This window comes from Carlito syrichta, unplaced genomic scaffold (assembly GCF_000164805.1).
Source record: "Carlito syrichta isolate Samal-C Ts95f unplaced genomic scaffold, Tarsius_syrichta-2.0.1 Scaffold307329, whole genome shotgun sequence".
Taxonomy (NCBI): Eukaryota; Metazoa; Chordata; class Mammalia; order Primates; family Tarsiidae; genus Carlito; species Carlito syrichta.
In genome coordinates, this window is record NW_007251425.1 from 13656 (window position 1) to 23313 (window position 9658).

Below are 9658 nucleotides of genomic sequence, written 5' to 3' on the forward strand. Positions count from 1 at the left end.
TGGAACTGTGACATGTCACCCGTTGAGTCCCACAACCATCTAATTCCCAGCACTGACCACGGTACCTGGCTCAGACCAGGACTCTGTTACTGATGATCAGATGAACCAAGATTAAAACACATGATTGATTCCAGTTGCAAAAAAGAGAGAGCCTTCAAATAGAAAGAACTTAACACAACAGAACTTGACTGGTGTCATGAGCTGAACTGTGTCCCCTCCCACCTCACATGTGGAAGCCCTGACTCTCAGGAGCTCAGAATGGCTGTATTAGGAGGCAGAGTTTTTAAAGAGGTCATTGATTTAAAGTGGGTCAATAGGATGGATCCTAGTTCAGTATGACTCCTGTCCTTAAAGGAATTGGGATACACAGAGAGACATCAGACATATGTGCAAACAGAGGGAAGACTCCGGGAGGACACAGGGAGAAGACAAACATGTACTGGCCGAAGAGAGTTGCCTCAGAAGTCGAACCTGCTGACACCTTGATCTCAAAAGAACTAATGTGAGAAAGTAAATCTCGGATGTTTGCACTCCTCAGGCTGTGGCATTTTGCTATGGCATCCCTAGCAAACTAGCAGCTGGCTACAAGAAAGATACATTAAATCAGACCTGGAAAAAAATTAGAAGAAAATTAGCAGGAAGTTACACATCCAAAATGTTGCCTCTCTGTCTCTACAATGGCTTCCACGAGCTGAAAACACATCCATGGTTCTGTCATCTCTGTTCTGTTTATAATGATGGTGTCTTCTAGGGCAGCGTTCTCCTGATGTGTGTTCATCTCCACTCTAACAGCAGAGCTGGCAGATAATGGCCTCCGGGGATTTGGTTCAAATGGGGCAATGGCTCTCTCATGGGCACGTGTTTGATCCAACACTTGCGTTAAGTCCCATCCAGTAGCAGAAGGATGAGCTTACATTTCAGAATTCTAATTTTCACTCCAGACTCTGAGGAGGCAATTCAACAGTCCTTCTGCCAACATCTAGAGAGACGGGTTCCGAGCACTCAGCTTTCTGGGAGAAAGGGGGTGAGTGGACATCAGGGAGCTGGCCTGACAAGGGCACCCCCAGGGAATGCTGGGGGCAGTGAGGGCACAGCCAGGCCAACAGACACACCCACCATAGTCCACAAGCCTGTGTTCCTGAGTGAAGGTTCAGAAAGCCTAGGCCCCTCCCTCTCAGAGCAGACAACTTAGGTGGCCTTGGCACATTCTCTATAAGCACAATGAATGTCAGTGCTTATGCGGGTGCCCCAGGGCTCTGTGCGCTGTGAGGGCAGTGCTATAGATTAAATGTGTCCCCCAAATTTCACATGAAGCCCTAATCCCCAGTGTGATGGTATTGGGAGGTGGGGCCTTTGGGAGGTCCTTAGAGTTAGATTAGGTCATGAGGATAGGGCCCCATGATGGGATTAGTGCCCTTATGAAAAGAGAAAGAGATATAGGAGTTCTCTCTCTCTCTCTCTCTCTCTCTCTCTCTCTCTCTCTCGTTCTCTCTCTCTGCACTGTGTGAGGACATAGCAAGATGGACACATCTTCAAACCAGGAAAAGAGTCCTCACCAGACACCAAATCTGCCAGCAATATCATCTTGGACTTCCCAGTCTCGAAAACTGTGAGAAATGAATGTGCATTGTTTAAGCCACCCACTTTCTGATGGTCTCAGCAGTCCGAGCAGACTCAGACAGGCAGCGTGTGCCCGATGCCCCAATAACATCTATGGAGCTGCAGCAACACCCTCTTTTCAGATGTCCGAGGCTGCCAGGGATCAAGAGGCCTGCTCAAGGTCCTGAGCTGACCATGAGGGACTCACAGTGGGAATCCAGATCTAGCAAGACTGCTGGTTTATTTCACCATATTTCACGTCTCCTTAAAGGACCTTGACCATCCTGGAAGGCAAAAGGTGGGTGACTGACCCCTTCCAGGGTAGACCCCAGATGCTCAGGGTCCCTCCATGGTGGAGATACCTGAGAGGAGCAAATGCATGGAGTTGGACCACACGGCTCTGGAGTCCACCCTCTCCCCTTCCTCAAAACAGGGGTGAGCCCATGAGAAATGGCTACATTCCTAGACAAGGGTGGGCCAATTTAGGCCAATTTCACAGGCCTAAATTTCTATAAAGCATTTTGGACAAAATTTCTATGGGACTTTGCGAGTAGCCGCCAACAGGCCAATGCTGAACTCTCAGGCATCATCTTTCTAGCGGAAACACCCACCACCGTCCTGGTGACCTGGAAGGCTGCCTCACCCAGAAGGATGGGCTGTCACAGGAACGATGTCCTAGATCTGGCCCGCATCCAGGCCGGATGCGTCACGCACCCGGGTGATGGCCGGCAGGAGAGGAAGGGTGACGTGTGAGTGAATATCCGCTCTCTTTATTGATTTGATTCATTCAATTACCCAAGAGACCCATTTAGGAGAGGTTCAGGGGATGACTCAAGTGTCCCCTGAGTGATGCCCAAGCCTTCTGCCAGTATTTTTGTCATCTTATTGATATTGGAGGACACTTTTGTTACAGAGAGTATTAATTGCCACTGAGAGCTGGTGTGACGTAAAATGAGAAGATGACGAAAATGAGAAGCCCCAACATGCCAGAGCACACCTGGTGGCGCTGAGGAGCATTGATACAGCTGGACGGGCTGCTGGATGATTCTATTTCATGGTTCTCATTCCAATTTCCTGTCCTAAATCGCATATAACATAAAGCAGATGTCACGGGCTGAGATGTGTCCCCACAAACTGCATATGCTAAAGTCCTAACCCCCAGGACCTCAGATTGTGGCTGTCTTGGGAGATAGGATCTTTATTTATTTGGTTATTTTTTGAGTCAGGGTCTCACTCTGTTGCCCAGGCTGGGGTGCAGTGGTATAATCAGGGCTCATCACAGTCTTGACCTCCCAGACTCGAGCTATCCTTCCACCTCAGCCTCCTGAGTAGCTGGGACTATGGGTGGGCATCACCACACCACGCCTGACTTAATTTTTTGATTTTTTTTTTTTTTTTGTGGAGATGAGGTCTTGGGATGTAGCCCAGGCTGGTCTTGAACTCCTCTGGACTCAAGCGATCCTCCCATCTCAGCCTCCCAAAGAACATTACAGAAAGCAGAGTCCTTTCAGAAAGCTGGGCCACAAGAGTGACCCCTGGTGACAGTGGCATGTGCCTGCACCCTCTAAACCTCTGGGCCAGAATGCTCACTTCTAGGCCTTGACTCAGGCTGTTCCCTCATCTGTTCATCGCTCTCCTCACCTACCCACATCTCTGCCCCTGTTTGCCACCGAGACCCAGCAAAGCGTTGGCCATTCATGGGCCTCCCCCTTTCTTTCAGGAGTTCCCTCAACCAGCCTTTCAACCCCCCGTGTCACCAAAACGGCTCTTGTCCAAGTCACCGGCCTTCTCTGGGTCATGGTCATGCCTCTGTCAACAGCCTTGAACACGGCTGGCTCTACCTGCTTCTAGAAGCTGTCTCATTCCTTCTCCTGGATGCTCCCCTTCACTGGCTCCTCATTGGTGCCTCAGCTGGACCCTCCATGTCTGCCCAAGGGTCTCCTGGGCCATCACCCTCCTCTTTCCTCCCTGCTCGCTCCCTTGGTGACTCATGTGGGTTTATGGCACCAAATACTGTCTCATGACTGCCAGCTTGCTGCTGAGCCCCACAGACATTCAGCTGCCCTCCTGACCTGTCCCCGGGGGTTCACAGGCACCCCTTGTGGAGACAATGGGACACTTCTACACTGCTGGTGGGAATGCAAACTAGTGCAGCCTCTTTGGCAAACTGTGGCGATTTCTAAAAGAACTAGACATTGACCTTCCATGTGACCCAGCAATCCCCCTCCTAGGAATATACCTGGAGGAACTGAAATCATTCTACAAAAAAGAGACCTGCACACGCATTCTTACTGCAGCACTATTCACTATAGCAAAAACATGGAACCAACCATGCTGCCCATTGAAACTGGACCGGATAAAAAAAATGTGGTACATATACACAATGGAATATTATGCAGCCATAACGAAGGACAAAATATGGACTTTGTGGCAACTTGCATGGATTTAGAATCTATCGTACTCAGTGATCTATCACAGAAACCAAGAACCGAGTACCACATGTTCTCACTTGTAAGCAGACCCTGAACATTTACCATAATACAATAAGAAAGGAATTGGCAGTAGCAGGATACTGTCGGGGTGGTGGGGGGTGGGGGAGACACAACATCAATAAGGGTCCCTGATCTCAAACCAGGCAAAGTGGAGACCCAGGGGAGGCCCAAACTTTACCTATATGATGACCACTCCTATACCTAATCCTGAATTGTATTCTACATCGTTAAAAAATAAATAAATACTGCCGGGCTTAGTGGCTCAGCCTGTAATCCCGCACCTTTGGGAGGCTGAGGTGAGTGGATTGCCTGAGCCCGCGGGTTCGAGACTCGCCTGGGAACTTGGCGAGACCTCATCTCTACAATAAATCAAAATGAGCCGGGCGTGGTAGCACACGCCTGTAGTTCCAGCTACTTGGAAGGCTGAGGCGGAAGGATCGCTGAAGCCCAGCAGGTCAAGGCTGCGGTGGCCAGGAGCGGCCACTGCACTCCAGTCTGAGCGACAGAGTGAGACTCCAACTCAAATAAATAAATAAATAAATAAATAAAAACAGGCACCCCCCAAGTCATCAAACCCAAATCAAATTCCTGACAAGGCCCTGCAGACCTTTCCCACCGACACCCTCCCATCCTTTGGTGACACCACCCTTCCAGGTTCTCGGGCCAAAAACATTGGCGTCACCCTCCACATCTGTCTTTTCCTCACACGCTGCATACCAGCCAACCCCACGGTCTCTTCCTTCAAGACAGACGCAGAATCCAGCCCTTCTCTCCATCCGCTCCCCCCAATCTCGCTCCAGTCCCAGAAGGTGCCCTCGCCCTGTCCCCCTCGTGGTCTCTCCCACACACAGAAGCACGATTCAGATCGCACCACGCTGTTCCCGAGGAGTCTCCTAGCCCACGCACTTTAAAACTGGATGCTGACGGTAGCCTCCAGGGCCTGGGTGTCCTGTTCTCCTGCCACCTCTCTCTGTCCTCAGCTCCCACAGTCCCCCCTTGGTCACTCTGGTGACCACGCTGGTCTCCCGGGTGTTCCTCAGACAGGCGCAGTGCAGTCCCACCCCAGGGCTGCTGTGCTCGCTGTTCCCTCTAAAAGGGCTTTCCCAGAGTGCCGCGTGACTCTGTGTACATGTCCTGGGAGTCTGTGCTGTCCTTCTCCATGAAAAGAGCCCTTCCATCTCCCCACCCTCCCGAGCCCGCTTAGTTCTCAGAGGCATTCATCACCACCTGACAGATGGAGGGTCCACTCCGTGAGGCTTTGACTGTCTTGTTCCTTGTTATGTCCCTCATGCCTCAGACAGTACCTGGCCCACGGCAGGAGCTCAGTAATATTTGCTGGGTGAATAGGTGAATAACACAATGCCCGGTTTAAAGCCCTTGTCTCTTCTTTGCTATTAATTGACAAAAGTCCAAATTCCTTATTATGGCCACGTGGTTTAGCCCTGCCTGTCTCTACTTTTTTTTTTTTTTTTGAGTCAGAGTCTCACTCTATCACTCAGGCTAGAGTGCAATGATGTGATCACAGCTCCCTGCAGCCGCTACTTCCTGGGCTCAGGTGATTTTCCAACTCAACCTTCCAAGTAGCTGGAACTACAGGCACGCACCAACACACCTGGCTAAGTTTTTGATTTGAGAAGAGATCTTGCTAAGTTGCCCAAGCTAGTCTTGAGCCCCTGAGCTCAATCAATCATCTCACCTCTGCCTCCCAAAGTGCTGGTATTACTGGTGTGAGCCACCATGCCCGGTGCCTGTCTCTGGTCCTATCTGGTGTGTTCAGCCCTTTGCAGACACACTGGACCCCTCTCCTCTAGGCCTTGGCTCAGGCTGTTCTCTCACCTGTTCTTGTTCACCTCACAATTCTCCCCACTGTCCCTTGAGGGGTCTGGCACTGGGCCTGTGTCAGGCATGAGCCACCGTCCTGACTAACTATGATTTTACAGTAACAAAAATGAGAGTGGGTCCCAATGGTGTCTGAGACAGTCCAGTAAAGCCAAATAACCATCCTGGTTTCAGACACCCTGAATTCCAGCAGACCCAGGTCCGTGTAGAAAATGGCACAAGCCCTGCAGTGTTAAAGGGCACAGACACATTCCTCACAGAGCACCCCCATTATGAGATGTACTTGTCACTAAGTACTGAAGAGGCTTTAAACACTTGGCAAAAGTCACTTCCCGCCAATTTCCCCTCACGGAGTCCTGCAGCTGGGAGAGTCGACGTGAGTACAGCGTTTGGAAGTTCTGACCATGCTATAGAAGCCAAGATGGCAGCAGAGAGAGGGAGCGGAGATCAATTTCAAAACAGAAACTGAAAAGAGGTTTGTGAGTTTCACGCTTCACGGGCCAAAGTCATCCCAAATATTAATGGTTTGCTTCTTCCCGACACACAGCAAACACCCCTCTGTTTGACAAAGGGACTTTGCAGCTAATTAAAGGAAGCCCACCTCTCCAGGTGGCCATTACTCACAGGTATCCCGGCATCACCGTGAAGCCATGCTGCTTAACACAACAGTCACTGGGGTGGAATGACGTGCTCGGTGCATTTCTGGGACAAGGTGACACTGTCATTGATGGTCTGTTGAAGGAAAGAGGCTAATTTTCTTTTACGCTTAAGCCTTTAGTAGTAACTTAATTAGGCCATGCTGTAAAACCATTGCTAATAACTGTCAGAAGTAGCCCTGAGTCACCCGAGAATGATACAACTTGCGAACATTCCTCTGCGGACGGGAGTAGGGAGGCATTCGCCCCGACCCTGCCCACAAGCTGTCGTCACGGGTCATCAGAGGTCCCAGGTCTCAGCCTGAGTCCTTCTACCTTATGGCAAGACTCATTTCATGAGTGCTTTCCACACATATACACGTAACACATAGACAGACATATACATAAGTCAACATTTTAAGAAAAAAAAAAACAACCTTTTACCCAAATACAACTGTTTTCAGTTTTCTAAAATTACACACCAGTGCTTATTCACATATGTTGGGTTTTTAAAATTTTTTTGGTCTGTTTGTTTTTTTGAGTCAGGGTCTCACTCTGTTGCCCAGACTGGAGTGCAGCGGCCCTATCATGATTCACTGCAGCCTTGACCTCCTAGGTTCAGATGATCCTCTCGTCTCAGTCTCCCGAGTCATTGGGACTACAAATTAGCCTGGGACCACCATGCCTGGCTAATTTTTTAATTTTTTATAGAGATGAGGTTCTCGCTGTGTTGCTCAGGTGGGATACATATCTTTAAAAAACAAAAACAAAAAAAAACACAGTAGTAATTATCTGATATTCTAATCCTTTTATGTCATATTTTCAGGTTTCTATAATTTTTTAGTTACTATTTTAATGATTACTGAAATTACACATTGGTACTAACTTATGCACTTATTTGGGGGCATTTAGGCCAAAATTGGGTGCCTGCAGGTTGAATTATGGGAGAGAGAGACAGATGGACAGGGAGAGGGCAGTCGATTCACTGAGGCATAGGTCAGAGGTCAGAGGCCAGTGGGATCCTTGTTCCTCCTCCTCCACGTCTCCTCGGCTCTGGAAGCTTCCAATCATTGTCTTTACAATGCTTTTTCCCTTTTTCTTTCCCCTTCCCATTTTTTTTTTTTTTTTTTTGAGTCAGAGTCTCACTCTATGGCCCCGGCTGGAGTGCAGTGGCACACTCATGGCCACTTCAGCCTCGACTTCTTGGGCTCAGGTGATCCTTCTGCCCCAGTTTTCTTTTTTTTTTTTTTGAGTTGGAGTCTCACTCTGTCGCCCAGACTGGAGTGCAGTGGCTGCTCCCGGCCACCGCAGCCTCGACCTCCTGGGATCCGGCGATCCTTCTGCCTCAGCCTTCCAAGGAGCTGGAACAACAGGTGCGTGCTACCACACCCGGCTAATTTTTTGATTTATTGTAGAGATGAGGGCTCGCCAAGTTGCCCAGGTGGGTCTCGAACCCGCGGGCTCAGGCAATCCACTCACCTCAGCCTCCCTAGGCACGGGATTACAGGCTAAGCCACTGAGCCCAGCTTGCCCCAGTTTTCCAAGTAACTGGAACAACAGGTGCGCCACCACACCCGGTTAATTATTTGATTTATTGTAGAGACGAGTCTCACCAAATTGCCCGGGCTAGTCTCAAGCTCCTGGATCAGGCAGTCCTCTTGCTTCCACCTCCCAAAGTGCTAGGATGACAGGCGTGAGCCACTATGCCCGGCTATGCTTTGCTTTCTTACCGGGACGGAAGCGGCTTCTCCTGGATGTCAGGCTCTCGAGGGCCAGGCTCTCTCCTCTTTGTCCCGCTGTGTCCTTCCTGACAGACAGCCGTGTTGGCGCATGGTGGGTGCTCAGGCACACCTTTCGAATGAGTTAAGGAGCCTTCAGTAGTCCCACCACCTCCATCATGGAGAGCAGCAGGTGACTAGGGAGTTGCCTGCCACACCCCGAAGCGCCCGTCGAGGCCTCCCATGACTGCCCCGCCGCCCACCCTGGCCCTTTCAGATGTTTCCCAGCCTGTTGGCAGCACAGCCCTGCCATTGTGGCCTCGTCACTACTTCATTTGCCCTCTGCTGGACTCTGTCCTCCTCCTGCTCCACAGGACACTCCTCCTGGCCTCCCTTGCTGGGTCCTCGACAGCTCAGTGACCGCTAAGCACGCCGCTGCCCGTTCCCCCAGGTCCTGCGCACACGGCCCTCTCCCAGAGGCCTCCCGACTGCCCTGTCTGAAGCCATGCCTTCCCTGACCCCCTGTCCCACGCGTCTCCCCGCTGTGACTTACGCCTCTTCATAGCAATACAGCTATGGCACACATTTATCTTGTGGCCCGTGTCTTCCGGTTAGAAGTTCAGGACAGTAGAAGCTTCTGTTTTGTTCATGGCTCCTTCCCCTAAATGAGACTGACACATGGTTAGTGCCCTGCTCTCTGATTTGACAAATATTTATCGAGTCTGCCTACTATATATAATAAACACATGAAGTAAATAACATGTCAGAAGGAGGGGAGAGATCTGGGCGATTCAGAGGAAGGTAGGAGTGAGTAGCAGGGGTGGGGTGGGTTGACCTCTTGTAAAGGGAATATTTTAGCAAATGCTTGAAGGAGGTCAGGGAAGAGCCAGGGACCTACCTGGGGAAGGTACATTTCGGGCAGAGGGATCAGTCAGTGCAAAGGCCCCAAGGTTGAAATGTGTTCACCAAGTGGCAAGGAGCTCAGAACGACTGGAGTGGAAATGCAAAGGAGAGAGCCATATTAGGTCAAATATGAAATTAGGGCTGGGTGTAGTGGCTCATGCCTGATAATCCCAGCATTTCGGGAGGCTAAAGCGGGAGGATTGCTTGAGTCCAGGAGTTCAAGATCAGCCTAGGCCCTATGGTGAGAGCTCATCTCTACAAAAAATATAAAAATTAGCCAGGCATGGTGGCATGCACCTGTAATCCCCAGCTACTTGGGAGACTGAGGTGGAAGGATCGCTTGAGTTCAGGAGGTTGAGGCTGCCTGGATGACAGACTGAGACTGTGATTTAAAAATAAAAAGGAGCCGGGCTCGGTGGCTCAGCCTGTAATCCCGCGCCTTTGGGAGGCTGAGGTGAGTGGATTGCCTGAG